Below are 26,311 nucleotides of genomic sequence, written 5' to 3' on the forward strand. Positions count from 1 at the left end.
ATAAAAAATAAAGAAACTTCTTACCTTCTGCGTCCTCTTCATCCCTTGGCTCCAGCTTCTTCTACCCTTAGATTCCCTGCAGTGCTGGCAGAGGTGCGTCTGTGATCTCTGCCCCGCGCACCCACTGTGAGGCGGCCGTGTCGCTGCTTGATTACATCATCACAGCGAGTGCATGCAGCAGAGAACAGACTTGCCTCTGCCGGCACTGTAGGGAATCTAGGGATAGAAGAAGCCGGAGGTAAGTTTTGACACCCCGCCCCAAGTTTCATAGACCAACTGCTGGCCTGGTGGTTGAAGACTGCTGCTCTAGGGTACTTTAACCCTAGATACTACTGAATTGCAGTATTTGGCCTTTTTTACAGTTACAATGAGCCGCTGGCAATCGATTGCCGCTCCCTGTTGACATCCCGGGGAGTGAGGATTGGAGCAAAGATGGTGGCATGCCGGCGGCTTCAGTAGGATTAATACCCGTGAGCCCTCTTCAGCCCCAGCCCCTCCATGATGTACATGGGCGTGAAGAGGTTAATGGATACTTGAGCAAAATGGGGAAAGGTACCAAACCAAGGTTTAAAATCTACTCCCCGGCTGACCTAAAGGAAAAAGAGGGCATAGAAGAGAACTGTGACAGAGCAGAAATTGTACCAAATGAGTTAGGGCACTGTAAGCTAGCTAACTCCATGGTTGAGGGGGCAGGAAGCAAGTCAGCAGAATCTTGCAGGAATTGGAGAAAATGGTTTATCTGTTGGTAGCGAAAAAAACTCAACTGGTAGTGCATGATAGATCACCTTTAAATAGGCCCACAGGATTGATGCCAAAAGTCATCTGACTTGTATTGTTGGACACAGATTTTCCAGGCAGCCAGATTGGTTGGGATGGATTAGGGAGAGGATCTCTGAATTCTGGTCTAATCTAGTGGCTAGATTGTATGCAAGAAATTTATAGTCCATATTTAATAATGCAATGGAACAATAAAAGCTTCTAGTCCCTCAGTTTTATTCCAAATTCACACGTATTATATATTTATATTCCAATGGAGTCCCTTGACCATTAACGCCTCAGACGAAAATGAGGCACCATCCAAAGTGGTGTACCCATTACATTCCAAAATACCTCATCTCTATCTACAGCTCTGCAAAGGACCAGGGCCTCATACCAGAATATCAAGAAACATCTCTGGGACCAAAATATACCATAAATACCAATTGTCCAGACAATTATATAAGAAACAAGGACTGCTACCAAGAAACTATGTATACCTATATACAGGCCGCGTATAAACTATTCAAAAGACTTTAAACAGCAGTTTATGCAAGATTCAATAATTTTTTTATTTATAATACAAACCAATAACACATGTTTAATCACAATTAAAATCAACCCATAAAACAATCCCCGGTGGACAAAAAAAGTACATAACCAATCCTGAAAACATAATGTCACATACAATAGTTGATGAATACAACGAGTATAGGTAAACTGGATCCCGCATAAAGTGGATCCTGGTAGGAGGTCATATAGAAGTCAAAGACCATAAAATAAAGTGCACTGTGCAAAACAATTCATATCAATTCATATATACTGACTAAGTTGCATTGTAGGAAATATGGTGATGGACCACTGAACGTGCGTTTCGCCGTCGCTTTCTCAGGGGGTAATGGTAACAAAAAGGCATTGTACCTATTTAAGCATGATGGGTAGGGCTAACAACCAATCACAAAAAAGAAGATGACATCACATGGGGGGAGGCACACACATTCATACACCCAAACACACCAGACGAACTACTTATCAAATAAAGAGTAATCTGCTCAGCATAAATAAAATGTGTATTTACCATAGACTCGTCCAATGTGGAAAATCGCTCCAAAAAGACCAAGTGGAGCACAAGCGATCGCGAAATAGTGGGTCCCAGATCGAGGCTTGGCACGCTTAACGTGCAACTACAGCAAAACTGCAATAACAATTGTACAACGCGACGCGCAATAGCGCCCGCATTTCACGCATGCGCAGTAGCGGAAAAAACAAAAGAGAACATGTGAGACATCTAGTGGTGAGAAAAAGACGTGCGAGCTGAGAGGGCAACAGAAAGTGCAATATACACTCACCGGCCACTTTATTAGGTACACCATGCTAGTAACGGGTTGGACCCCCTTTTGCCTTCAGAACTGCCTCAATTCTTCGTGGCATAGATTCAAAAAGGTGCTGGAAGCTCCTCAGAGATTTTGGTCCACATTGACATGATGGCATCACACAGTTGCCGCAGATTTGTCGGCTGCACATCCATGATGCGAATCTCCGGTTCCACCACATCCCAAAGATGCTCTATTGGATTGAGATCTGGTGACTGTGGAGGCCATTTGAGTACAGTGACCTCATTGTCATGTTCAAGAAACCAGTCTGAGATGATTCCAGCTTTATCCTGACATGGCGCATTATCCTGCTGAAAGTAGCCATCAGATGTTGGGTACATTGTGGTCATAAAGGGATGGACATGGTCAGCAACCATACTCAGGTAGGCTGTGGCGTTGCAACGATGCTCAATTGGTACCAAGGGGCCCAAAGAGTGCCAAGAAAATATTCCCCACACCATGACATTACCACCACCAGCCTGAACCGTTTAAACAAGGCAGGATGGATCCATGCTTTCATGTTGTTGATACCAAATTCTGACCCTACCATCCGAATGTCGCAGCAGAAATCCAGACTCATCAGAACAAGCAACGTTTTTCCAATCTTCTACTGTCCAATTTCGATGAACTTGTGCAAATTGTAGCCTCAGTTTCGTGTTCTTAGCTGAAAGGAGTGGCACCCGGTATGGTCTTCTGCTGCTGTAGCCCATTTCCTTCAAAGTTGGACGAACTGTGCATTCAGAGATGCTCTTCTGCCTACCTCGGTTGTGACGGGTGTCGATTTGAGTCACTGTTGCCTTTCTATCAGCTCGAACTAGTCTGCCCATTCTCCTCTGACCTCTGGCATCAACAAGGCATTTCCGCCCAAAAAACCTGCGCTCACTGGGTGTTTTTTCTTTTTCAGACCATTCTCTGTAAACCCTAGAGATGGTTGTGCGTGAAAATCCCAGTAGATCAGCAGTTTCTGAAATACTCAGACCGGCCCTTCGGCACCAACAACCATGCCACGTTCAAAGGCACTCAAATCACCTTTCTTCCCCATACTGATGCTCGGTTTGAACTGCAGGAGATTGTCTTGACCATGTCTACATGCCTAAATGCACTGAGTTGCCGCCATGTGATTGGCTGATTAGAAATTGAGTGCTAACGAGTAGTTGGACAGGTGTACCTAATAAAGTGGCCGGTGAGTGTATGCAGGAAGGTATGAAGGAAGATGAGCTTGTGCAGTAAATATGGATGTAAAGAGGGATGTGATATGCTGGAATGGAGTGCAAGGTGCAATATAGATGTGCTGTGAAGGGGTGAAAGTGAAAAAAGTGGACAATAATACTTCGCCTGTTATGATTATTCAGGTACCTCATAATAAAAGACGTGAAGACTAATTGATAAATGGTACTCACACCTATTGTAAAAGAAGAAAAGAGGGGGAAGGGGGGACAAAACAAACCGCAAAAAAGCAAACACACTCAAAAAAATAAAAATACAGAGGCACAAATCGCCATAGTGTACAGTGTGAAAAGCAGTGAAAATTATTAGACACAACACACCAATTGCAAATAAAAAATTAAAAGTTATTGCACAACGCAATTATATGACAAATTCATATTATATACCGTATATACTCGTGTATAAGCCGAGTTTTTCAGCACAAAAAATGTGCTGAAAAACGTCCCCTCGGCTTATACACTTGTCAATACTTGTAAAAAAATAATTAAAAATGGACTAAAAAAAAAATAAACTATTTACTCACCCTCCGGTGGCCCCGATGCGCAGCGCTGCTCCCCCGTGTCATCGCGGCTCCTCTCTTGGCTTCCCGGTTCCTCCTCTTGCTTCCACGCCGTCTTCTGTCTTCTTTAACATCGCGTTGGGCGCCGCCATTGTTCTTCTCCCGTGCGGCGCCTAGTATGACGTCAGCAGTGGCGGGGGCAGGCTGTATACTACTGGGGGCAGGCTGGGTCAGGCTGTATACTACTGGGGGCAGGCTGTATACTACTGGGGGCAGGCTGTATATTATAGGGGGCTGGCTGGCTATATACTTGGCTGGGTCTGTGACCAATGCATTTCCCACCCTCGGCTTATACTCGAGTCAATAGGTTTTCCCAGTTTTTGGTGGTAAAATTAGGGGTCTCAGCTTATACTCGAGTATATACGGTAAGTGAAATAATCAAAAAATATATTGTCATAAAGGTTAAAAAATATTATTTTTTGTATAAAGGAGACCAAATAACAAATATTAATTCGACTGATGGTCAGCCACCCCAGGAATATATATAAAGTGAGCAAATAACCACATTACAGTATATGATGTTGTAATGGTTGGACCCCCTACCAGTCCATCATGCCAGAAATAAAGTACAATTTTGCCTATACAGATTTTGGGTTTAAGAAGATGGTTACGGTTTTCATTTTTTGCTCGTCTATATGCTCCATCAATATTCTTTGTGGCGTATCCCCGCTGTTTGAATCGTCGCTTGAGGATACTTGCTTCATCCTCAAAATGTTGTTCGGTATCACAAATGCAACGGGCTTGTAAAAACTGCCCTATAGGGATGGAGCGGATGGTATGAGAGGGATCAGATGAAGATGAGTATAATAAAGAATTCACGGCTGTTTTTTTACAGAATACAGATGTGTTAAGTTGGCCGTTCTTACTTACTTTGATGTTAATGTCCAGAAACTCCATCTTTGTTTGGCTCACCACTTGTGTTAGTTTGACATTCTGGTTGTTAAAATTCAATACATGTAGAAAATCATCAAGTGATTGTCTGGTGCCCTGCTAGAAAAACAGAATGTCGTCAATGAAACACATCCATGACAACAACAAGCCATCAGATATATTCATGGCATATTGAACTTAAATATTTGTCATTAAAAGTGAAATAATTATGTTCCAAAACAAACCGGAGCAATTTAAGAAGTAAATCAATGAGTTGACCATCCAAATTACACTGTTTGAGAAAATTTGGCCGCTCTTAGTCCGAGTTCATGACTGATGCAGGTATAAAGGGACTCAACATCACAGGAAACCATGTACATATCAGGTTCCAAAGACACCCCATCAATACATCTTAGGACATCAGTTGAGTCCTGGACATATGAGGGCAAGTTTTCCACTCAAGGTCTTAAAGGGAACCTACCACCACAAATCTACCTATAAAGGTAGATGGGGTGGTAGGTGGATCAATAGGACGTGAGGATAGCCCTTTTAAGGGCTAATCCTCACGTCCCTGCACTGTTTTGTGAACTTATATTATAGCTTTATGCTAATTTTGTTATGCGGCTACTGGGGCGTGTAGTAGCCACAGCTGTGGCTACACGGCGCGGCTACTCCACGCCCCAGTAGCCACATTACCCCTCCTACCCACAATCTTCTCGTCCGACGAACCTGCCGTCCTGCCTCGGCCCGCCCCTGTTTCGGAGCAGTGACCGCACAGGCGCGGGCCTGCTGTTCTGTGGGTAGGAGGGGTAAAGTGGCTACTGGGGTGTGGAGTAGCCGCACCGTGTAGCCACAGCTGCGGCTACTCCACGCCCCAGTAGCCGCATAACAAAATTAGCATAAAGCGATAATATAAGTTCACAAAACAGCGCAGGGACGTGAGGATTAGCCCTTAAATGTCCTATTGATCCACCTACCACCCGATATACCTTAATAGGTAGATTTGTGGTGGTAGGTTCCCTTTAAGTAGAAATCTATGAATCTGCAAACAGGCTCACAGAGACTTTCACAGCCTGACACAATGAGCTTACCTGGAGGCTTCAACGGGTCTTTGTGAATTTTGGGGAGAAGGTATAGTGTGGGTGTAACAGGACAATCTACCACAAGACCATCATAAATTTGTTTATTGAATACCCTGTTATTGAGTGCTTCTTCAAGAATCAAGTCCAACTGTTCTTTATATACCATGGTTGGATCACTCTTCAAGGGCATATAACAGTTTACATCACTCAATTGACGATGAGCTTAATCTTCGTACATGGCCCTGGGCCAGACCACCACATTACCCCCTTTATCCGCAGGTTTAAAAATAACACTTTTCATCTGAGCCGGCTCCTTCAGAGCTTTCCTCTGATTAGAGCTCAGATTGTCAGGACCGCAAATCTGCGGTAATTTCCGAAGCTCATTCACTGTCATACGGACACATACTGGACACGTCGCCATCTGAGGGGACCAGGTAGATTTGGGCTTAGTGAAAGCAGGAAACTTACCCGCTACCCATTGTTGGTCACCCGATAAATCTTCTAGCGCCCTGAGCATGTCCAGGTCCTCTTGGGCTAAAGACAAATCAGGAGAGTCAAGAGGATCAGTTTTGGAAAAATGTTTTTTAAGTAGTAACTTACGAGCAAACAAATATACATCCTTGATGACTGTAAAGTCGTCCATTTTGGAGACCGGACAAAAATTAAGGCCTAACGATACAGATAATTGATCCTCTGTCAGAGGTAAGTCTGAAAGATTGATTACCTTAAGATGACCTTGACTATCATCAGAGTTGTATGATTTTCTCTTTCTCGGCGTGCCACGGGTCTCAAATCTTTGTCTGACATCGTGACCCTAAATGTGGAGTATTGTTTAAAGATCCCTCTAAATTTATCTATAGAAAAGGACATTCAATTGCTAATTAAATAATTAGATCAGATATCCAGGAAAAGAAAAAGTCGCACCAAACATTTTTGGCAGGGAAAAGAAAAGGTACTTTTGCCTTCTTATCCGGTCAAAATTGTAATGGTATCATTAAAGGGGATTCTTTTAATCACCTTAGAAAAGGAACTATAATTCAAATAAAAAGGTTCTTTACATGTAATAGCCAACCTGCCCATGTGGGCTGGCATATGTGGTCCAGACAACTAGAGCTATAAAAACAAGATTGAATGAGCACAAATCGGTTATTAGGCAATATCTTACTAAGAATGAAAAAGAACTAAATACTGGCAGTGAAAGGGTCAAACATGAAACAGGCGTAGCTAGACATTTTCGTGAATTAAAACATAACGTCAGTGAATTGAGCTGGTTATTGTTAGAAAGCTTCCCACATGGAAATGAGGAGATTTTAAAAAAGAAATTACTCCAACGTGAGGTTTACTGGATTACTAAATTAGACAATGAGCAATGTAACTTTAATGTTTATATTTATGTGTTTTGTCGCATTTGCTGCATTATCGTCTGTAGTAGGGTTGGCAGTATAATTATATATAAAAAGTAGATAGTTTTTCATTATATTTATATGTGGATAGATGGTAGAGATCATAGTTTTTTAAGTCTTACCTTGCATTCACAGCACAAGGTTGAGGAAGTAGGAACCTCCTCCGAAACGTCACACTGGGCGTTCTTTGTATCAGTGGAAGCAATGACAGTTCACATCTAACCGAAGTGTGGTGATGTATTGATGCCTTGTATGTCTTTGAACCAAGTTACATATAAAGAAGGATTACATATTTTCTATGGTCTTATTGTGATCTTTGAATGCAGCAGTTTCACAAGCATTGAGAGCCTTGAATAAGGAGACCAGTGTTCACACTGAACCTATAAACCGGAGCTTGATGTTTTGTATTTATTTGGGTGGTTTACTTGGACGACATTTTGGTCTTCTCTCCGGACTTTGAGTCCCACCAGTCTCACGTGCGGCAAGTTCTTGCCCGTCTACGGGATAATCGTCTCTACGCCAAGCTCGAGAAGTGTCTGTTCCATCAATGAAGCCTACCTTTCCTCGGTTACATAATCTGCGACAAAGTTCTCCAGATGGATCCAGCCAAACTGTCGGAAGTTCTGCAGTGGCCGCATCCAGAAGGTCTACGAGCCATCCAGAGGATCCTGGGCTTCGCAAACTACTACTGGCAGTTTATCCCACATTTCTCTACTCTGGTGTCTCCCATCATGGCGCTCACCAAGAAGGGCGCTAATCCATGCCCATGCCCTTTGGCGGCTGAGGGAGCATTCACAAAGTTAAAGTCTGCCTTTGCTACGGCTCCTCTCCTCTCTACACCTGATACGGAGAAGCCTTTTATTCTGGAGGTGGATGCATCTTCTGTAGGTGCAGGGGTGGTGCTCACCCAGAGAGGTCCTAAGGGCCCAACGCTCACGTGCAGCTTCTTCTCCAAAACCTTTTCTTGCAGAGAAGAATTACTCTATAGGGGATAGAGAACTTTTCGCCATCAAACTTGCCCTGGAAGATAAGCATGGCGATATCTTTTGGAGGGAGCTCGCCATCTAGTCTGCATTTACACAGATCATAAGAAGCTCTCGTACCTCCAGAAAGCTCAACGTCTTAATCCCAGGCAAGCCCCTTGATCACTCTTCTTCTCCCGCTTTAACCTGATGATCCACTTCCGACCAGCGGAGAAGAATATCCAGGTGGATGTCCTTTCCCGTGTCTCCGATGTCGTTGGAGAAGAGCCGGTTCCTGAGCATATTATCTCTCCGGAACAGTTGGTTATTGCCGCTCCGGTGGATCTTCGGCAGCTTCGCCCTGGCAAGATGTATGTCCGACCTGCTCTGCGGAAGAGGATTTTGTTTTGGCGACATTCTTCACACCTGGCTGGGCACCCTGGGTTGCAACGCTCCGTGGCCCTCATCTCCCGCTACTACTGGTGGCCTGACTTGGTCAAGGATGTTCAGGACTTTGTGGGATCCTGCACCTCCTGTGCCCGTAATAAGCCTTTCCGTCTGAAACTGGCTGGTCTCTTGTTTCTGTTGCCGATACCCAGTCGCCCGTGGTCACACGTGGCTATGGACTTTGTCATAGACCTTCCATCTTTCTCGGCAATACTGTCATCAGGGTGGTGACAGACCGGTTTTCGAAGATGTCTCATTTTATCCCTCTTCCAGGTCTTCCGTCTGCTCCGCGTTTTGCCAGCCTCTTCTTTCAACATATCTTCCGGCTACATGGTCTTCCTCAACACATTGTTTATGATTGGGGAGTTCAGTTTGTTTCCTGCTTCTGGCCTTCTCTCTGCAGTAAACAGCAGGTAAAGTTGAACTTCTGCTCAGCTTACCACCTTTAGTCTGATGGACAAGTGGCGAGGGTAAACCAGACTCTGGTATGTTACCTCCGTAATTTTGTTTCGCCCGTCAAGATGGCTGGTCCACTCTGTTGCTGTGGGCGAAGTTCTCTTATGACTCCATGGATTCCGAATCCGCTCTCTTAATTGTCTATGAACAGCATCCACGGCCTCTTCCTGCCTGTGACCTCGGATGTCCCTGCTGTTAAGGAGTTGGTACGAGATCTGAAGTCCATCTGGCAGCAGACTCGCCTTTCGTTGTTACAGGCTTCTGCCCATACCAAGCTCCAGGCCAACAAGAGACGCAGGCCTCCTCCAGTCTTCTCTCCTGGTGACAAGGTCTGGTTATCCTTTAGGTACATTGGGCTGAAGATTCCCGGGTACAAGCTTGGTCCACAATTCTTGGGTCCTTTTGAGGTCCTGACTCGCATCAATCCGGTGTCCTACAAGCTGCGCCTGTCGTCCTGAAACGCTTCCCCCGGCAAGTTTCTCCTCCTGCTCCTGTGGCTGACTCCTCTGACATCTATGAAGTAAAGGAGATCCTCGATATAAAGATGGTGAAGGGTGTTTGTTTTTGGTTGACTGTAAGGGGTTTGGGCCGGAGGAGAGATCTTGGGAGCCCGAGGACAACATCCTGGACCATGATCTCCTGCAGAGATTTCTTCAGCCCATGGAGAGGGGGAGGCCATTATTCTCACGGGTGTATGCGACCCTTATCGCAGGCTCACCCGTGCCCCTCACTGCCAGCAGGCGCAGCGCCACTGACCTGTCCCCGCCCCAGATATCTGGCCTCGCTCCTTGTGTGCGTGTCCCCGTGTCCTAGGGCATGCGCGCGCCAGCTTTAGGAAATTTAAAGGGCCAGCGCACCATTAATTGGCGCTGGCCATTTTCACAGGAGGCTATTTAAACCTGCCTCTCCCTTCACACCTATCCGGATCTTTGAGCCTATGCCTTAGAGAAAGCTTCCCTGCGACATTTCTGAGTATTCCTGCATTCCTGTGTGTTCCTGCTCCTGAGTTCCCGTCCTGTGTGTTCCTGCTCCTGAGTCCAGTGTTCCTGTGTCCCGTGTACCTGTGTTCCCGTTCCTATCTGCCTGGACCTCCCGTTACTGATCCCAGATTGGACTTGACCTTGCATCTCTGCCACCTGCACTGACCACAAGACTGTCTTCCGCTAAGCTACCTTGCCTACCACCGCTGGCTAGTTGCACCTGTGGAACGACCTGGTGGTACCCTGCCGCAGCAAGACCATACCGCCGTGTGGCGGGCTCTGGTAAAGACTCCGGTCCCAGGTGTCAGCTAGTACCACCTCCCGTGGTGGTCCAGAGGATTCACGCATCTCGAATCTTGACAATAAACAGCTGTATTTATGCTCTATATTCCTCGGACTACAGATGGTAAAGAAAAATCATATTAACAGTATGTAGGATCTGTAGGTTAGATACTCTCCATACCTGACAGCTGCGGTGGCAGAGCCATGTACAGTATAACTGAGCCATAGAATATCTTCCCATCATATCTGAGAGATGACAGCAAGGTTCACATATAAATCATAGATTATATGCCTGAGGATAGAGAAGGCAGAGTTATTAGACATTCCCAGGCAATTGGAATCACAGGAATCACAGGTCATTATACTGTGGATAGAAGGGGTCGTATAATTTGTTGCCACCAGTTATATACACATCATGCAGGAATAAAATCTTATATTCAAGAACACAGGAGTAGATGCGATATTAATACACCCAAAAGAGGTCACAGGCTAAAAGACTAAGGCTGGATTCACACTACCACTGCCCACCGTACCGTAGCACGGCGGGCACACGGCAGTGCGCGGGGAGAGGAGGAGGGGGAGAGTGCTGCTCACCCCCGCCCCTCTCCACAGGGATATATGGCGCACGGCGCCGTATGCCGTGAAAAGATAGTACATGTCCTATTTTTTCACGGGGTATGGAGTGGTATGGTGCCGCACGCTCCCGTAGGGCGCCGTGCTCCCATTGCCGTCTATGGGGGACGTATATTGGCCTTATATGTGTCGGCCGTATATACGTCCCCCATGCGGTAGTGTGAATGAGGCCTAAGAGAAGTAAGTGAGGATTTAACCAGATTTTCAGTATGTTCTAACTCTGAAAGTACAGATGGTGATATTGGAGATTCAGTCTTATTGGTATCACAGGTTATATAGTATACTCTCCACTGGAGAGCAGAAATGGGTAAGAACATAGGCCATAGGTAACAGCTTCCAAAACATGTGTGTTAATACTGTTACAGACTCAACATATATACAGGTTATAGGAAGAAGTAGTCATGAACCATATAGTAAACAATATGGGGGTCATTTACTAAGGGTCCGATTTGCGTTTTCCCGACGTGTTACCTGAATATTTCCGTTTTGCGCCGATTTTCCCTGTATTGCCCCGGGATTTTGGCGCACGCGATCGGATTGTGGCGCATCGGCGCTGGCATGCACACGACGGAAATCGGGGGGCGTGGCCGAACGGTAACCCGAAGGATTCGGAAAAACCGCCGCATTTAAAAAAAAAATTGGTCGCACGGGCCATACTCACATGCACCACGATGAAGACGATGAACTCTGGGGCAACTCGGCAGACTTCGGCGCAGCAGTGCCACCTGGTGGACATCAGGCGCAGGACCGCCATTAATCACCGGAACACCCGAACGCTCGTCAGAGAAGCCGCCGCTGGAACGCGAATGGACCAGGTAAGTAAATGTGCCCCTATAACTCCACTTGAAATGAAACAATATTTACAACAAAATCAAGGCAATCCAAACACAAAGTTAAAAACTATGATAGAAATCCACAAAAACACAAAAGAGTGTGGTGGTGGTCTTCACAATCAATCACATGTACATCCCCTATCCATTGTCCAAGTGGACATAACATGGTATGCATACAAAGGTACAGATAATCACTTTACCCACCAGGGCTTTGCATTATATCCAAGACAGACCACCCCGACGTACCTTTCACCGTCGCTTCCTCTAGAGGACTTATACATGAGTATTGGGTATTCTTATTGGTATTTGCCATATATACAGGTTATCTGCTCTACACCTGAAAGTATTTACCGGAACACATGAGTGGCTGTAAGTTACTTACAGAAAACAGGACATCGATTATATACCTCTACACCTGCCTGTATATACCTGAGCACACAACTGGTTGGTTACTTAAACAAGACACCGGTTGCATGCTCTACATACATGAGTGTTGTTAACCTCTTAACGCTCAGCGTCCGATATATCGGACGCTGAGCTCAGTGACTTAGCGCTCAGCGTCCGATATATCGGACGCTGAGCCGATGCCGGTTCAGCTCAAGATTTGAGCCGAACCGGCATCAAGAAACACGGGGTGCCGGCTGTGACTGATAGCCGGCACCCCAGTGAAACACCCGCGATCGGAGTTGTCTCTGATCGCGGGTGATTAACCCGTTAAATGCCGCGGTCATCGCGACCGCGGCATCTAACATGCATCTGGGGTGTCTTTCCCCCACGATCGGCCCCCCCGAATCATTTTCGGGGGGCACCGATCATTGCTACGGTATCACTGGGGTCCGATCTGGACCCCAGTGTTACATGCAGGAACTGCCGGTAAGATGGCGTCTGTGACGTCATCTTACTGGCAGAGTGCCACCCTATGCAAGTGCATAGGCTGACACTGATAATGCCCTGCAATACATAAGTATTGCAGGGTATTATTATGAACAAGCAATCAGATGATTGCTTGTGCAGTGATTGGCACAAACTGGAGGCATCCGTGTAGCGTTTGGCCTGAAAGACGATCCTGGTAGCTGCATTAAGAATAGATTGAAGAGGAGAGAGTTTAGTCAGTGGAAGGCCGATTAGTAGGGAGTTACAGTAGTCTAGTCGAGAGTGAATAAGTGCAACAATTAGCATTTTAGAAGTTTCAAATGTCAGAAAGGGCCGGATTCTGAGGTCAGAGTCCAGCACAACTCCAAGACAGCGGGCCTGCTGCATCGGTGCTATAGTGATCCCACAGACCGAGATGGAGAGGTCGGGGTTGGGTTGGTTAGTAGATGGTGGAAAGACAAGACGTTCAGTCTTAGAAAGATTAAGTTTGAAGAAGATAGAGGACATGATGTTAGAGACAGCAGAGAGACATTCACTAGTGTTCTGGATTAAGGCAGGGGTGATGTTTCGTGCAGAAGTATATAGCTGGGTGTCATCAGCATAAAAATGATACTGGAAACCAAATCTGCTGATGGTTTGTCCAATGGGGGCAGTATAGAGAGAGAAGAGAAGAGGACCTAGGACTGAGCTCTGAGAGGACACTGAGAGGAAGATGAGAAGAGAAAGATCCAGAAAAGGAGACACTGAAAGTGCGGTCAGAGAGATAGGAAGAAAACCAAGAGAGTGCAGTGTCCTTTAGGCCAATCGAGTGAAGCATCCTAAGGAGGAGCTGGTGGTCCACAGTATCGAACGCTGCCGATAGATCCAGGAGAATGAGGAGAGAATAGTCACCTTTGGATTTTGCAGTGAGGAGATCATTGGAGACTTTAGAAAGAGCAGTTTCAGTGGAATACATAGAGCGGAAACCAGATTGTAGGGGGTCAAGGAGGGAGTTAGCTGAGAGATAGTGGGTTAGTCGAGAATAGACCAAGCGTTCCAGGAGTTTGGAGATGAAAGGGAGGTTAGAAACTGGTCTGTAGTTAGTAGCATTGGATGGGTCCAGTGAAGGTTTCTTTATTAAAGGGGTAACAACAGCATGCTTGAAAGAAGAGGGGACGACACCAGAAGAGAGAGAGAGATTGAAAATTTTAGTTAGGTGAGAAGTGACTGCTGGGGAGAGAGACTGTACCAGATGTGAGGGATGGGGTCACTGATGCAGGTAGTGGGGCGAGCAGAGGAAAGGAGCCTGGACACTTCTTCCTCTGTTACTGGCTCAAAGGAAGAGAGTGAACAAGATAAGGTATGGGAGGGAAGGGGATTGGAGAGGTGAGTGGATTGAGCAATTATTTCCTGGCAGATACAATCAATTTTATCCTTAAAGTAGGTGGCCAGATCTTCAGCCCCAAGGTCTGTGACAGGTGGCTGCACCTTTGGTGTTAGTAAGGAGTGAAGGGTATCAAAGAGCCTTTTGGGGCTGTTAGAGAGAGAGGATATGAGATTAGTAAAATAGACCTGTTTAGCAAGGTGAAGGGCAGAGTTATAAGTTTTTAGCATAAATTTGAAGTGAACAAAGTCTGCAGATGTGCGCGATTTTCTCCACAGACGTTCAGCAATCCTGGAGCACTGCCGAAGGAAACGAGTTTGTTCAGTGTGCCAAGGTTGCCTGCGTGTGTGTTGAAAATTTCGGATAGTGAGTGGTGCCATCTCATCTAGTGCGCTTCTGACTATAGTGATTATAGTGGTTAGTAGCCAGGTTTGGACCGGTGAAAGAGGATATGGGGGATAGTGCAGACTGTAAGTTTTCTGTGAGTTGATGAGTATCTATTGCACGTGGGTTCTGGTATGAATGATGGGTGGAAGGATTCTGAGAATGAGAAGGATTATTGAAAGTAAAAGAAAGGAGATTATGGTCTGAAAGTGGAAAGGAGGAATTGGTAACATCAGATATTGAAGATGGTCGGGAGAAGACCAAATCGAGGATGTTTCCCTCACTATGAGTGGGGAAAACGCAGAGTTGTGAAAGACCTAGAGAAGTAGTTAGTGCTAAGAGCTGAGAGGCAGGAGGGGAAATGGAAGTGTTAACAGGGATGTTGAAGTCTCCCATGATGATGGTTGGAATGTCACAGGATAGAAAGTGAGAGAGCCAAGAGGCAAAGTGGTCAGGAAACTGATAGGGTGAGCCAGGAGGACGATGTACTACAGCCACACGAAGAGAGAATGGGCGAAAAAGTCTAAGGGCGTGGACCTCAAAAGAAGGGAAAACACAAAAAAGTGCGGTGGTGGTCTTCACAATCAATCACATGTACATCCCCTATCCATTGTCCAAGTGGATATAACATGGTATGCATACAAAGGTACAGATAATCACTTTACCCACCAGGGCTTTGCATTATATCCAAGACAGACCACCCCGACGTACCTTTCACCGTCGCTTCCTCTAGAGGACTTATACATGAGTATTGGGTATTCTTATTGGTATTTGCCATATATACAGGTTATCTGCTCTACACCTGAAAGTATTTACCGGAGCACATGAGTGGCTGTAAGTTACTTCCAGAAAACAGGACATCGATTATAAACCTCTACACCTGCCTGTATATACCTGAGCACACAACTGGTTGGTTACTTAAACAAGACACCGGTTACATGCTCTACATACATGAGTGTTAATACCTCTCCAAGAGGAGAAGCCTCTTGGTTATGGGTGTACAAAATCTTCCCAAAAAGAGAATTGAAGGCACTAGCGTCATGCTTCTAACCAGTGGTGAACCATGCCTTTCTGTAGCCTGAGGAGAGCCATAAAGAGCCATATACGTAATATATCAGGGAGTGTCAAGACCAGATGTAGTACCGCCATGTAGTACAAAATGCATACAATGTACCGCCATGCAGTACAAAATGCATACAGCGTACCGCCTTATAGTAGAAAATTCATACAGCGTGCCGCCATGTAGTACAAAATGCACACAGTATGCCGACATGTAGTACAAAATGCATACAGCGTACCACCATGTAGTACAAAATGCATACAGCGTACCGCCATGTAGTACAAAATGCATACAGTGTACCGCCATGTAGTATAAAATGCATACAGCGTACCACCATGTAGTACAAAATGCATACAGCGTACCGCCATGTAGTATAAAATGCATACAGCGTACCACCATGTAGTACAAAATGCATACAGCATGCCGCCATGTGGTATAAAATACATACAGAGTACCACCATGTAGTATAAAATGCATACAGCATACCGCCATGTAGTGCAAAATGCGTACAGCATACCGCCATGTAGTACAAAATGCATACAGCGTGCCACCATGTAGTACAAAATGCATACAGCTTGCCGAGAGGAGGCAGACAAAGCAGAGTTGAAGTATCCACCTCAACTCTGCTACATCTCTCCACTAATTTTTATATATATATATAGATACTGTGGGGAATTGCTCTGGTAGTTGACTGGTAGCAGTGCAGAAAGCAGTGACACACGCAGGTTTAAGTCCAACTTAAGTGTTTTATTCACACTTGCAAAACAGAACACAAATTCAGCCTTGGCTTAGGCACATGTAAAAACGCTACAAAAGTAATTCCTGCCTGGCTAGGCGCTGTCTAATACATTTGACGGACCCTAGCTATCCGGGTACCAGGCTGCCTGGCACACGCTCTTGGCCAGCAGCAAGACAGGAGGCCCTCAGTTACCTTTGCTGTGAGAATGCAATCTCGCTTTCAGCTCTCCAGGTAGGGCCTCTCCTACTGCTTCCGGCCTGAAGACTAAATCAGGCCCTAACGAGACCTGTGACCCGCACCTGTGGGCAATTCACAAACCCAGGACCAAAGCCCGGGTGGAGTAGGAGTCCCACTACCAGCCTACCCCTACTCCATAATAAGCAGGCCCAGTACGGACATTACAAATGTGTCTGTGATAGCTAGGCCAAAACAGACAAAACAGACTATTCCTGCTTATCATGTCTGCATTAACCCTTGGGTTACTGCAGACAAACCCAGGGCTTTTACCACATGTATTTCATCTGCCTGTAGGACAGATAGCGGTTTTCCCACACAATACCTCTTACTTTCTCACATACCCTCCCCCTCAGTTCAGACCCACCGGGGCGAACTCCTGACATTAAGCAATGCGTTCGGGACAAGGCATCCGCATTGCCCTGTAGTTTCCCAGCTCTGTGCTCCACCGTAAAGCTGAAATTTTGGAGGGACAAGAACCACCTAGTGACCCTGGCATTCTTCTCCTTAGTTCTACTCATCCACGTGAGAGGAGAGTGGTCAGTTATGATACGGAACTGTCGTCCCAGCAAGTAGTACCGTAGGGACTCCAATGCCCACTTTATCGCCAGACATTCCTTCTCTACGATACTGTAATTTTTCTCTGCTGGCGTGAGCTTCCTCCTCAGGTAGGTAATGGGGTGTTCTTCTCCATTCACCTCCTGAGACAGGACCGCTCCCAGCCCTACATCTGACGCATCCGTCTGCACAATAAACTCTCTCTTGAAGTTTGGCGTAATGAGGACGGGAGATCCACACAACGCAGACTTCAAGGCCTGAAAAGCCCCTTCTGCTTGTTTATTCCATTGCACCATGACAGGCCTTTTACCCTTCAACAGGTCTGTTAAGGGAGTGGACAAAGTTCGGTATAAACCGTCTGTAGTACCCAACAATGCCCAGGAACGCCCTGACTTGTTTTGTGCTCACTGGTTGAGGCCAACCCTGTATAGAGTCAATCTTGTTGACCTGAGGTTTAATTATACCTCGACCGATCACATACCCCAGATAGTGTGTTTCCTCCATTCCCAGCGCACACTTCTTGGGGTTTGCGGTCAGGCCTGCTGCCCTTAGAGAGTTTACTACGGCCTGTACCTTGGCCAAGTGACTCTCCCAGTCTTGGCTGTAGATGATGATATCATCCAGATAGGCTGAGGCGTATCTCCTATGTGGCTTTAACACTATGTCCATTAACCGTTGAAAGATAGCGGGGGCCCCATGAAGCCCAAACGGTAACACAACATAGTGAAAAAGGCCCTCAGGGGTAACAAAGGCGGTCTTTTCCTTAGCCCTATCTGTCAGGGGTACCTGCCAATATCCTTTAGTTAGATCCAATGTGGTGAAGTACCGAGCTCCCCCTAGTCTCTCAATAAGCTCGTCCACCCGGGGCATGGGATAGGCATCAAACTTAGACACCTCATTCAATTTTCTAAAATCGTTGCAAAATCGCAACGTCCCATCCGGTTTGGGAATTAGAACAATTGGACTGGCCCACTCACTTTTGGACTCCTCAATAACCCCTAGTTTCAGCATCTTCTGAACTTCTTCTGATATGGCTTGTCTACGAGCTTCAGGGACTCGGTACAGCCTTAATCTTACCTTTACCCCTGGCTCAGTGACAATATCATGTTTAATTACAGATGTGTAGCCTGGCAACTCTGAGAACACATCTGTATTTCTTGCTACAAACTCTCGAGCCTCTCGCTGTTGCTCTTTGGTTAGGGTATCGGCTATTCGCACTTCTGCCTCCAGCACAGGCTTACCTGCAGCCTGTGAGGGTATCGCAGGAGGTGGACTAGCCAGAACCATCTCTGTATGCAGACTCTCTCTGTCTTTCCAGGCCTTTAACAGATTTACAGAGTCTGCTCGGGTTTTCTCCGTCCGGGCTGACGTATCCTGTAGTTCACCTCTCCTATTTTCTCTATAACCTCATACGGTCCTTGCCATTTAGCGACAAACTTACTTTCTACAGTGGGGACTAGCACCAACACACGATCCCCGGGATTAAAGGTCCTTACTTTTGCTGACCTGTTATAAACCCGGCTTTGAGTCCTTTGTGCCTCCTCCATATGCTCTTTGACAATGGGCATGACAGCCGCCACCCTATCCTCCATATCTGAGATATGGTCTATTACACTTTTGTGGGGGGTGGGCTCTTGTTCCCATGTCTCCTTGGCTATGTCCAGGAGACCCCTGGGATGTCTGCCATACACTAACTCAAACGGTGAGAACCCAGTAGAGGCTTGTGGGACCTCTCGGATGGCGAACATTAAATATGGCAACAGTACATCCCAGTCCTTCCCATCCTTGTTTACCACCTTTTTTAGCATACTTTTTAAAGTTTTGTTAAAGCGTTCTACCAATCCATCCGTCTGAGGATGGTACACAGAGGTGCGTAACTGTTTAATATTAAAGAGCCGACATAGCTCCTTGGTGACTTTTGACATAAAAGGAGTCCCCTGATCTGTGAGGATCTCCTTGGGAAGTCCCACCCGGCAGAACATGGCAAACAACTCTTTAGCAATTAGTTTCGCTGAGGTGTGCCGTAGTGGGATGGCCTCAGGATATCGGGTAGCATAGTCCATGACTACCAGGATATGCTGATGCCCCCGAGCGGATTTAACCAAAGGACCGACCAAATCCATGGCGACCCTTTCAAAGGGTACCTCAATAATGGGCAGAGGTACCAACGGACTTCGAAAGTGTACCATGGGAGCATGCAATTGACAATCAGGGCAAGTTTCACAATACCTTTTTACCCTATCATACATTCCTGGCCAATAAAAACGCTGCAAGATGCATTCCAGAGTTTTTGTGGCACCTAGGTGCCCTCCCATCACATGCTTATGTGCAAGGTCCAACAACATCTGATGATATGGCTGAGGCACCATTAACTGCTCCCGGGTTTCACCGTGGACCTTATCAATGCAGTACAATAACTCCTGATTTACCACCAAACGAGGGAACAACTTATCCGCACCTGGGTGCTGAGGTACACCATTAATCTCTACCACATTTTCTCTGGCGCGGACCAGAGTGGGGTCCTGGAGTTGTGCAGTACCAAAGTTGTCACGGGATACCTCCAAATCCGACAACTGCGGTCCTGTCACTACCTCCTCAGTTTCACCTGCCATAACATCTAGGGGAAACATTACACTTCCATCTTCTGTGGCGGTCACCCCTACGGCAGGAACTCCAGAGTCTGGGTCATCAGGCTCGGGTTCAGAGATCTGACTAGACAACACAGGAGAACAACCCCCCAACTCTTGGTTTCCCCGCCATAGAGTCCAGAACATGGGGAAGTCCCGTCCCGAGATAAGGTCATGGGGCAAGTTCTTGACAACCGCGGCCTCATGTAGTGTCTCTCCACAAGAGGTCTGGAAGTTAATAACTGTGGTGGGGTAGTCCTTTACGTCCCCATGGATGCACAGGACACCAATTGTGCGCCCTGTGACTGTCTTTGGGTCTATGAGGGACCCATTAATCAAGGTCACCCGACTGCCTGAGTCCAGTAGGGCCAACGCTGGATGTCCTGCCACAGTCACCCGGCACAGGTGGCGCTCATCAGCAGAGTCGGGTCTAGTAGCTATGTAGACAAGGGCAGCATAGAGAGAAACCCTTCTGGCGGAACTGCAGTCCATGGGCTCTGAGGAATTGGGGCAATGGGCTGCAATATGACCTGGTTCATGGCAGGTCCAACAGGTGGGAACCTCCCCCCTCCTCCTCCCCTGGGGTACATCCCGGACATTGGGAGTTGTCTTGCCCCGGGAAAATGTGGCACCCCACCAGCGCCTCGGCATCAGACGGGTCCCCGTGTCCCACCCATTGTTGGATCTCACCCGGCAAGGCCCTCAGGAAGCGGTCCAAAACAACCTTCTCGACCATCTGGGCTGGGGTGGATGTCTCCGGCTGAAGCCACTTGCGGACCAAGTGAACAAGTTGGTGCATTTGCTCCCTCGGTGGTAGCGCCTCCTGGTATCTCCAGCTATTCACTCTTTGAGCGCGTAGATGCTGATCCACTCCTAGTCGGGCCAAGATCTCTGCCTTTACGTTGGAGTAGTCCCGGGCATCCTCCTCGCTCAGGTCGTAGTATGCCTGCTGGGGATCAGCGACGAGGAAGGGGGCCAACACCTCTGCCCAGTGCTGCTGTGGCAACCTCTCTCGGGTGGCCACCCTCTCAAAGCCTGTCAGATAGGCCTCCACATCATCCTCGGTGGTCATCTTGGTCATAGCTTTGCGGACCTCTTTCCTGGCGTCCTTCACCGTCATTGCTGGGACAGTCCTTTGCTGAGCAGCGGTCAGGACTGTTACCTGCTGGAGCAGCAATCTGTTTGTCTCTTGCTGCTGCACATTGGACTGGACAAGCTGCTTGATTAACTCCTCCATGGCTGTGGCTTGCAGCTTCAGTGCTGTCGACTTCCAGGACATGCACTAGTGTATACTTCGCTGCACTTTGCCCGCTCCAATCCACCATGTGTGGGGAATTGCTCTGGTAGTTGACTGGTAGCAGTGCAGGAAGCAGTGACACACGCAGGTTTAAGTCCAACTTCAGTGTTTTATTCACACTTGCAAAACAGAACACAAATTCAGCCTTGGCTTAGGCACATGCAAAAACGCTACAAAAGTAATTCCTGCCCGGCTAGGCGCTGTCTAATACATTTGACGGACCCTAGCTATCCGGGTACCAGGCTGCCTTGCACATGCTCTTGGCCAGCAGCAAGACAGGAGGCCCTCAGTTACCTTTGCTGTGAGAATGCAATCTCGCTTTCAGCTCTCCAGGTAGGGCCTCTCCTACTGCTTCTGGCCTGCAGACTAAATCAGGCCCTAACGAGGCCTATGACCCGCACCTGTGGGCAATTCACAAACCCAGGACCGAAGCCTGGGTGGAGTAGGAGTCCCACTACCAGCCTACCCCTACTCCATAATAAGCAGGCCCAGTACGGACATTACAAATGTGTCTGTGTTAGCTAGGCCAAAACAGACAAAACAGACTATTCCTGCTTATCATGTCTGCATTAACCCTTGGGTTACTGCAGACAAACCCAGGGCTTTTACCACATGTATTTCATCTGCCTGTAGGACAGATAGCGGTTTTCCCACACAATACCTCTTACTTTCTCACAATACATACATACATACACATACATACATATACATACACAGATAAACTTTCTTTTAATGTCCAGGAAGGTTCTGCCTTGTCCTCCACTTGGGGGAAAGGGGGACCTGGAGCTGAGGGGGGGGGGGGGACGGATCGGAACGGATGGTGGAGGGAGAGGAGAGGGAGCTGCGGGGGATTTGGATGCGTGATGGGGTGGGGGGAGCGGACAGGTGGGGCTGCACTTTAGGCAGGGGGATGTGGTGGCCGGCGGAAAAGAGGATGTGCCAGCTGGCATGCAGGGGAATGTGCCGGCCTGGGCAGTGGCAGTCGGGCAGATGGCAGCATGGGCGGACTGGCAGGCAGCAGCATGGACCTACAGGCGCACAATGCCGCCACCTGAGGCGAGATTCTCAACTCGCCTCATGGCAGGTGCTCCCTTGCTTCTAACACATGTAGTAGAGGACCACTTACGAACAATATATGGATCATAACAGGTGATGTGTTAAATGGATCATAAACTGATAGTATAACATATAGAACATACAACCCCTCAGAGCAGAGGAGATGATTATTGAAGGTAAAACTCTATAATGTGCTCCATGCAAAGCTTTTACATGTGTAGTAATAGGTCCCACTCCCCCCCTCCCCCCCCCCCCAGGGGTAAGGAATCAAAGCAGAGTAACCCTACCTACCACAAAGGCAGAGGGCAAATCAGGAGGTAAAACAGCCAAGTGCACTCCGGGAAAACAGACGCTAGCAAGTACCACCACACACCAGGCCTCCTTAAGTGTTGTTTCTCTAGTGAAATTCCGTCTTCCTTCCCTGCGTCCAGCAGCCAGTAATCAAACTTGGCGCCTGTACTCGGTGTTAAAATGCCACTTCCAGAAGACTCCAGGATGCAGCAATTTCACTCAGGTAGCAGGTAAGTCTAGATAGGCCAGAAACTGTGCTCTACAGTGCCTCACTCCACATGTGGAGTGGAAAGATAAGAGGCCATTCCAGAATGCTCCACACACAGCGGGCAGGGAGGAAGGCAAGTGTGGTTGAACCCTGTATGCCATGTCTTCCTCATCCAGCCAGTGTGAGTACTTCACCATAGTACAACACCCTGCCCCTTACAATCAGGAAATCTTCCATGGGGGGAAAGGGGCTAGTAGAGCCCGTGTGCCACAACATATGCCCAGGAAAAGAACATCTTCGGGACAACACTACACAGTGTATGCAACCCAGAAATGAAGGACAGAAGAGACTCAGAAATCAAATTCTTGTCTCCGTGATAACCTAGAGAAATAAAACAAATCAAGGGGTTCTTCATTCTCTCAGTCTTTTATAGGTGGGACTCAAATTTGCTTCTGATGTCCCCCCCCCCCCTCTTGTATAGAATCAAAAGAAGATTTTGCTCAGTCAGCTAAGAAACATTTTTGAAGGTGTGATTAGAAAAGTTAATTCGCAGAAAATCTATGAAACATCAATGAAAGATGCTTTTGTTGGAAAGTTGATGACACTAGCACATAGGCCCATATGGCTAAAACTACGGATGGATACCACACTATAAAAATATAACCATTTTACTATGCTTTGAGTCTAGTCATCTGTTTGCCAGATAGCTTACCAATATCCTTATCGAAGAAAACAGTCATCTTTTTCCCTCCACCTCCAGATCTGGACCTTCTAGGATCAGACATTTTTCTCCCAAAAGTTTACAGTATTATTTTTCCACCTAGCTACCACAGATTGTTAGGTTTTAGGTGTTATTCACCAGGGTTGATGCCTACCAAAAATCCAAAATGGATGCAAAATCCATCTTTATTCTCAAAGTTTTTGGTTTCTAAATCCGATGGCAGCTAGAGGTTAATCATAGACTTAAAAGAAAGCAACAACTCTCTGCTTAAAGATCAGACGTACAGTGGGCATCAGGAGCGACAGAGGAGGTGAGTACACTTTTTTTTTTTTTTTAAAGCCCGCCCCAGCCAGTCCCTAATTTATTGGTAGTCTCGGATAACCCGTTTAAAGGAAACCTACCACGTGAAATAGTAGGTGTAAGCTGAAAATACCGAGCACCAGCTCAGGGTGAGCTGGTGCCGGAGCTTATTTTCGTTATTGTCATAAATTATTGTCATTGGTTCATCAAGGCAACTCTTAGGGCGCGTTCACACGTTGCAGTTAAAACTGCATCGCAATCATCTTTGAGGTGGTTTTAGGTGCAGTTTTGTCAATTGAACAGGTGAAAGACATGAACTAATTAAGAGCCCCAGTTACAGAGGAAAATGACCCCCTGAGGGGGCTGATGCTGGATCAGAGCTGGACTGGGTCGGATCAGAGCTGGACTGGGTCGGATCATAGTATCATAGTATATAAGGCTGGAAAAAGACACAAGTCCATCAAGTCCAACCTTTAAGAATTAAATAAATATTTTATCCCCATAACCCGTGATATTTTTTCTCTCCAGAAAGGTATCCAGGCCTCTCTTGAACATGTACATAGAGTCCGCCATAACAACCTCCTGCGGCAGAGAGTTCCACAGTCTCACTGCTCTTACAGTAAAGAACCTTTGTCTATGGCTATGGTAGAATCGCTTCTCCTGTTGGCGTAGAGGATGCCCCCTTGTCCTGGTCACTGGCCTAGGTATAAAAAGATCTTTGGAGAGATCCTTGTACTGTCCGTTCAGGTATTTGTACATTGTAATGAGGTCTCCCCTCAGTCGTCTTTTTTCTAAACTGAATAATCCCAAATTTTGTAATCTGTCAGTGTATTCTAATCCCCCCATTCCCCTAATAATCCTGGTTGCTCTCCTCTGCACCCGTTCCAGCTCTCTTATATCCTTTTTATACACTGGTGCCCAAAACTGTACACAATATTCCATATGGGGTCTGACCAGGGATTTGTATAAGGGCAAAACTATGGGGGATATTTATCATACGCTGGCGCTCGTGTGCCAGCATATGATAGCCCCGCCGCTGCAAATTCGTAGCCCGATACATGAAGAGGCCCAAAAACGCCATGTGTGTCTTCACCCTAAGGCCGGCGCCACACAGGGCGCTTTGTCTGCACTTGCAAACGCAAACAAAGTCGCGCCCACCGGGGCGGGCCTCGGACCGATCGCATCGGCGTTTCTATGGAAACGCCTGCGATCGGGAACGAGCCGCCGGTGTTTCGCGTTAAATTAACGCAAAACACCGGCGGCTCGTTCCCGATGGAAACGCCTGCGATCTAATTTCCATAGAAACGCTGATGCGATCGGGCTGAGGCCCGCCCGGTGGGTGCGACTTTGTCTGCATTTGCAAGCGCAGACAAAGTGCCACGTGTGGCGCCGGCCTAAGGGTGATGGCACACGTGGTGTTTTGAACCCGTTTTTGGCCTGTTTTTAAGCAGTCTGTTAAAAAGTGCATGCGTTTTTTGAAAACACATCCGTTTTTGAACAGTTTTAATTAAGATAATTGGTCAAACCTGTCAAAAACGCATGCGCTTAATGGACTGCTTAAAAACGGGCCAAAAATGGGTTCAAACGCCATGTGTGGCATCACCCTAAGCAATTGCAATGCGGTTTGAGATTAGAGATTTTGGGCATAACCTACAGTTTCACTAAGGCTGCGGTCACACGTACCACTAGGCGTCCGTCAAGATGCGACGCTAGCGCACAGGGGGAGGTCCTTGGCCCGAACGCACATGCGTTTCCAGGGATTCTCTGGAAACGCAAGTGCGTTCGGGCCAAGGACCTCCCCCTGTGCGCTTGCATAGCGTTAAGAACGGACATCTAGCGGTACGTGTGACCGCGGCCTAAGGGCGCTGTTCCATGTTGCGGTTTGGTCTGCGGAACTATTGCATCAGCGTTTCTATGGAAACGCCTGAGATCTAGAACGAGTGGCTTGTTCCTGATCGCAGACGTTTCCATAGAAACACCGATGCGATCAGGCCGCCCCGATGGGTGCAGTTTGGTCTCCGTTTGCAAACGCAATGTGGGACAGCGCCCTAAAGAACAAAAAAAATACACTACATGGGTTTTCTGCCATGGAGTCCTCAGATAACACAAATGCATACATATATTACACCCATAACCTGCATATGTGCAGTGTATTATCCACTTGGTGTATTCCACTATATGCAGGACATTACAAAAAATTGCCAGCTTTTTCTGGCGATCATTAACACTGTTACCTCTCTACACTGCTACGTGTATTAAGCATAACCATATAAACCCCATGTGTGATTTTATTACATATCTTCCCCATTATACACAATTAAGCGACTCACTCCGGACGGTGCTGCAAATATTTTACCGCCTAACATCTTCCAAATTGTATTAACACCAAATACTTTTAAATTTTGCGCATTGTGAATTCATCCAAATGCTCTAAAAATAAATAAGCAAGCAAGCTATTTTAGCCACGTTGTCGACAAAATGGCGCTTCTCGTCAAATGTCGTCCTTTGTTTTCTGCCCAACAACGCCCGGCAACAGAGACAACCAATCGGTGAGTTTCTATTACTAAACGCGTTCCGCATATTAATGCGATGACGTTACTGCAGTGCGGAAGGGTGCATTGTACGATATTAGGGGTTTCGTTTGTAACAAACTGAAAAAATGAAATAATTGCAAAAAAAAAATCATTTTAACCTACAATAGTACATTACATTTCTGAATACGTTAGTATTTTTTTGT

General features: G+C 46.8%; 1 long non-coding RNA gene across 2 annotated transcripts; it reads right to left on the bottom strand.

The window, feature by feature from the left end:
• Window positions 1-1,049: 1,049 nt before the first annotated feature.
• On the bottom strand, window positions 1,050-26,096 carry LOC140064660 (uncharacterized). Of its 2 annotated transcripts, none has more exons than XR_011847795.1 (6): window positions 25,905-26,096; window positions 10,579-10,689; window positions 6,592-6,681; window positions 6,336-6,401; window positions 4,786-4,902; window positions 1,050-4,670 (listed from the first exon to the last, which is right to left on the bottom strand). It is a non-coding gene; the product is annotated as an uncharacterized lncRNA (long non-coding RNA). The 2 variants fall into 2 exon arrangements; XR_011847793.1 differs by having other exon boundaries at window positions 4,786-4,905.
• Between the last annotated feature and the right edge of the window lie 215 nt (window positions 26,097-26,311).

This window comes from Engystomops pustulosus, chromosome 1, assembly GCF_040894005.1.
Source record: "Engystomops pustulosus chromosome 1, aEngPut4.maternal, whole genome shotgun sequence".
NCBI classification, from domain to species: Eukaryota; Metazoa; Chordata; class Amphibia; order Anura; family Leptodactylidae; genus Engystomops; species Engystomops pustulosus.